The sequence below is a fragment of the Amphibalanus amphitrite genome, unplaced genomic scaffold (assembly GCF_019059575.1).
Source record: "Amphibalanus amphitrite isolate SeventyFive unplaced genomic scaffold, NRLGWU_Aamphi_draft 000013F_arrow, whole genome shotgun sequence".
Taxonomy (NCBI): Eukaryota; Metazoa; Arthropoda; class Thecostraca; order Balanomorpha; family Balanidae; genus Amphibalanus; species Amphibalanus amphitrite.
Genome location: NW_024881509.1, coordinates 1,872,244 through 1,878,243, shown reverse-complemented (window position 1 = coordinate 1,878,243; position 6,000 = coordinate 1,872,244).

The following is a 6,000-nucleotide window of genomic DNA, read 5'->3' as shown; positions in this document are numbered from 1 at the left end:
GACAGTGGCGGAAGCGGCGACATCGGCATCCATGAATTTAATGTTGACTGGTCCGAGACGTTGAATATTTTGACGCGTGCCAAGAATGATAAACTGTGTTTTCTGTGCATTGATTTTGATGCCATTTTTGCTGAACCACCGAGAGAGCAAAGCCAGGTTGTGTTCCATTTGCTGCACCAGGGAGCCGATGTCGCCGATCCCACCAGAGACCGCCACCTGAGTGTCGTCCGCATATTGTACCACGTGCGCGCCGTCCGTGTACAGAGGTAAATCGTTCGCGTAAATCGAGAATAGCAGAGGCCCGAGCGCGGAACCCTGATACGTACCAATGTGGTTCGGAAGCACAGCTGACGTCACGCTTCCACCCAAGTTATCCTGTATTTGAACTTGCTGGTAGTGGCCGTCGAGATAACTAGTGAACCAGCGTGTATCTACCCCATAGAGTTCAAGTTTTCGGAGCAAAGAGTCATGCGGTATTACATCAAAGCACTTCGAACAGTCGAGGAGGCACAAAAGCGTGATTTTGCTCCGGTCCATGGCAGTAAACACATGGTCGGTAACAGATAAAAGTGCTGTGTCAGTCGAATGGTAGGACCTGAAACCATGCTGATTTGACGAGAACAGGTGATGAGCCGTGAAGAAGTAAAACAGTTGCTCGTAGACAACACGTTCGACTATCTTTGCTATTGTGGGTAAGATAGAGATGGGCCGGTAGTTAGTTGTGTCTGTGGACTTGGACGACTTTTGAATCGGATGAACGAGAGCTAGTTTCCATGAGCCTGGAACATGTTGTGACACGAGGCTACTGTTGACTATATGTGTAAGAACATGACAAAGTGATGGCAGACCTATCTTGATAAAACGTATACAAAGTCCGTCGGCGCCACACGCAGCAGAGTTACGCATCCGGGAGATAACACGGCACAGGTCGTCTGGCGAGATGGGCGCCACCTGGAACCGGCCGGTGGCCACCCGAGGTAGGCGGACCGGCAGCTCTGGCCCGGACGTGTCCACCTGACGGGCCGTATCGGGACCAACACTCACAAAGTAGCGGTTGAGCGCGTCTGCGTCCGCGCTGGGGGTGGATCGTGTCGGCCGTTTCGACCCGATGACAGGCCGGACCACGCGCCACATACCGCTCGGCCCCGCCTCACGCAGCCGCCGGTCCAGCTCCTCACGGGTGTCCCGCCGAATCGCCGACCGTACCTGTCGGTTTAGGCACTTGTAGCTGTCATCGCGTGCTCGGAGAGCCGCACGACGTCTCGCCATTAGGTCTCTGGTGTCACTGGTAGTAAAAGGCGCTGTCGGGTTAAACACTTTGCGCCGCTTGATAGGTGCTACAGTGTCAAGTAAGGGTCGTGTCACAGCTAAAAAGTAGTCCCACTGCACCTCTGGGTTATCACTGGTGAACACCGGGCTCCAGTCCACCGCAGCCAACAGCCGGTTCACTTCGTCCCTGTCCAACCGCGACCAGCAGCGCGCCGTCACTGCACTCTCCCGTGGCCTGTAGTTGGGTAGAGGCAGGAGCGCGCGGGTCCAGTTGTGCGGGCTGTAGGTACAGTTCAGTGTGCCGGCCCGGGCCGCGCCGTGAGTGGTGCAGATCAGGTCTATTGTTGAGCCGGACGATGGATAGGTGGGGCCGGTCACGTGCTGCTTGAAGGAGTAGGCGGTCAGCAGCTGACGCAGTCTGGTGCTAGCGGTCGTGTCACCGCTGATGTTAATGTTGAGGTCCCCGGCTATCACGATCGGCCCGCTGTGACGGGTCAGCACGTGCTGGATCTGCTCCTCCAGCTCGTCCAGGTCAGCCGACACCTGGGTCTGGGTCTGTACCGGCGGCCGGTACGCCGCGCAGACCATCACTCGGTGGGAGCCGGCTCGGAGCTGCACCCAGAGCGACTCCAGCTTAGAGCCAGCCACAGGTGGGCCGGGCCGCTCCATGGTAGTCAGCTCGAGCGACTCCCTGGCTGCTATGGCTACGCCGCCGTATCCTCTGTTGTCGGGTCGGTCTCGCCGGACAAGCTGGTAGCCAGGGATGGGCACAAGTCGGTTGGGTGTTGTAGGTCGCATCCATGTCTCGTTGAGTACAATGACGTCATACCCGTGCTCCTCGATGTCATGTCGAAGTTCGAGTAGCTTCGGTTTCAGGCTCTGGATGTTGATCTGGCCGATGTATAGCTCCCCCGGCCGCGGCGCGGTCCGCCAGATGCGGCCGCCCCGGGAGCCCCGCCGCCTGCTCCTCGCTCCCCTCCGCCGCGGCCGGCCAGCCGCACCCCTGTCGGGGTCGGTCACAGGCACAGCCGCAGGCGGGGTCGCGACCTCCGGTGGCGCGGGAGCGCGGGCAGACTCAGCTGGGGCGGCCCGGACCCGGGCAGGTCGGGTGGTTATCACGCGGTTTCTCAGCTGATCGGTGACCGGGCCGCTCAGGGCGCCGCCGGGTCGCCTACACCGAGCATAAGGCGGGGCCGGGGCCGGAGCAGCGGCTAGCACCAGCAGACGGGCGACGGCCAGCACGGCCAGGCACCGGAGCAGCTCCGGATGCATCTCGACAGGTGAGCTGATCTGGAAGGGCTTGTCTAGGCCGCAAACGTCTCGTCGGCAGCAGGCATCGGCGAGCCGACAGGCCGACAGCGCATCCCACCCGCTACGCCACGATCCGTCACCGAGACACCGTCCAAACGCGACCCGTCCTAGGTCACCACGCCGATGCACGTTCACGGTCCACGCACGCAGTCGCTCATGCACTCACGCAATCAATCATGCAATCACTCAGAGCAATCGTTCGGAGAAAGGCACTCTGTCACACTACGGCCCCACGCGGAACGTAGGTGCTGTGGAGGTAGGCGGGAGAGCCGCCCGGCGCGTCCGGCCGCTGGCGCCGCGCCAGGTCAACTGGGCGGTGGGGCCGGATGGGGTACCTCTCTTTGCGGTACGGCGCTGCTTCCCTGTTGTTGGCCCCCATCTGCTTCGGCTGGTAAACCTATCGATGATGACGGGCTTGTTCCCCGAGTGTTGGAAGTTGGCATGTGTCGTGCCAATACCAAAGTCCGGTGATCTTACCCAACCATCAAATTATAGGCCTATTTCAGTTTAAAGTGTGCTGTCAAAGATTTTAGAAAAAGTAGTCTGTGTTCAACTTACAAATTATGTCGAAGCCAATCACTTGCTGAGCCCATCTCAATATGCTTATCGTTCACACCACTCTACTGAGGACGCCGTGATCGACGCTGTCGAGCGCCTTGTCAGCAACACCGACCGTGGTCTAGTATCGTCGGTAACGGCGATCGATCTATCAAAGGCGTTCGACAGCGTCGATCATGGCGTCCTCCTCACCAAGCTGCCATGGTATGGAGTCACTGACGTCGGCTGGTTCTCCAGCTATCTCGATGGACGGCGCCAGCTTGTCAGGGGTGGCGACGTGACCCTGCCTGTACCCTGCGGCGTGCCCCAGGGCTCGATCTTCGGTCCGATCCTCTTCATTCTGTTTACCTCAGACCTTCCGGCACATCTAACTCATGGCCGCCTCATTTCATACGCAGACGACACCCTCCATATAGACTGTGCCTCACCTGACGGGCCGAGCCTGGCCGAACTCCGAGCTAGGCTGGAGCTCACCATGCGCGAGCTTCATGCCTGGTTCGGAGCGAACTCATTAAAAATGAACAGTAGCAAAACCGATTTCATTATTGTTGGTACTAAGCATAACGTAACAAAAACCCATGATTTCAAGTTCGAAGTGGAAAACTCTTTGATTCAGCCCTCAAAAACCATCAAAATTCTTGGCGTCACTGCGGATGCGATCCTGTCATGGGAGGAGCACATCACACTTGTCGTCCAAAAGTGCAACAAAACTCTCTTTTCACTGCACAGATTCAGACACTATTTTACACCTGAAGTTCTCAAAATCATCGTTCAAGCCTATGTCTTCCCGCATATCATTTATTGTCTTTGTGTGTGGGGTGGGGCGGCCAAGGGACAGATGCAAAAAATTCAGAAGCTAATCAATTTTTCGGCCAGAGTTGTAACAGGGGTTAAAAAACACGAGCATATCACATCATCTCTAAATTCCCTTGATTGGCCGAGGATCGCGGCCCTGGTGGCGCGCCGGGACGTCACCAAGGTGTGGAGGCTGCTGCGGACGGACGGCGCACCCTCCAATGTGCGAGAGCTCCTGGTGCCCCGGAGCGTGGTGTCGACCCGGGAGACGCGCGGCTCCGATGGCGGCGACCTGCATGTGCAGCGCTGCAGACTGCCATCGAGCCAGAGAGCCTTCTCATACCGCGGGGCGGTAACCTGGAATGGACTTCCACAGTCTGTCCGTGGCATGCCCACCCTCCGCGCCTTCCATGCGGCGGTCAGAAAATGTGACAGCACTTAGTGCTCCACTCATTTTACTCACTCGCTCATAGGCCTCATCTTCTTTTATCTGGTGTTTTAACGTGTTTATAGTGTTTACCTACTGCTTAATTTACTTTTAAAATGTAATAGCCTGGTGTTTTAGGTATGAGTTTTAATCCTGTGTTTTAGTAATGAATCATCTGACGTGAGATCAGAATAGCCACTGCGTGGATGGTCTCTACAATAAACTCATACTCATACTCATACTCATACTCATGACCCTTTCCGGTCAGGTCATGACTTTGACCTGAGGTCAAATTTTCAAAATGACCTTTCAAGGTCAACAAATAGTTACAGGGTGTTTCACAATTAACGTTACAAGATCAAAGCTCAATATCTCTGGGCATAATGACTTTATTTCCGCCAAAATTGCACCATATGCACCCAAAAAACAGAGACCAACATCCTTAAGCCCTACTCGAAGTGGCCGCCTCCAGCCTTCACAGCGGCAGCCAACCGTCTCCTGAAGTCACGGACTGCGGCACGCACAACCGCGTCGGGGATCTTCTGCCAGGCGCTGATCAGAGATCGCTTGAGATCGTCGATCTTCTTGTGCGGTTTGGAGCAGGCTTCCTTCTCGAGCACGGACCAGATCGTGCAATCCATCGGATTCAGATCTGGGGATGATGGGGGCCACTGGTCCTTGGTGATGAAGCCTGGGCAGTTGTCTTCGCACCACGGGTGACGCGCGCGGTGTGGCTTGTTGCGCCGTCCTGCTGAAAAGTCCAGCCCTTGTCTCCGTACGTCTTCTTGGCCCACGGTTTCATCGTCTGTTCAAGGATGGTCTCGATGTAGGTTTCTTTGTTGATTTTTACGCCCTTGGGCACAAAAACCAACGGCGACTTTCATCTTCAGGCGCGGGTGTGGACTTGTGTGGCGGCGCGAAGGTACTGGACTCGAATGACCTCTAGACTGCAAGGAGGGTCAAGGTCTGTGCCCCATGGCGACCGACAGCTGTTGCGGAGTTTCATGCACTAGTGCCCCCGATCCGCATCGCGGCGGGCCGCAGGGGGCACGCGTTAATCCACCCACACATCCCAGCCGCCAGGTCGGCTCGCCGGCCGGCACGCAAGTCACCTTTCTGACACGAGGTAGAAAATGACGTCATTGCCATTGAAGCCTGTGCGTTGAATACTTGAAATTCACACAGGAGGTGCGTAATAGATACCTGTTGACTACACCACGCAGCCATGTACAGCCGTCTTCAAACAGGTCCGCGAGCAACAAGCTTATCACACAGGCTCTAATCCTGATATTCGAGATAATCGCAGACTCGGACCTCATTTGGATCAGTCTTTCATCTGCTACACCCATTATCTGTTCAAAGGGCATTCAAAATGCAATTAACCAGGACCAGAATTATGTGCTCTTTCCAATGGTGTAGTGTTTTCAGAAAAAAAAAAACACCTTTAACCCTCGCCCGCACATGCCATTTTCCCATCCTAGAACGCACATGGGGGGGTGGTTGCCACCCCCCGCGCCATTTCGTTCCTGTTGGAGATAGAGCTTAGCAGTAAAGACCAAAAAGATTCTTTGGGAAGAGACGAATCCAATGATACCCAGTTTTACCTTCTCAGGTCAGTCATTGACCTTCCAGGTCAGGTC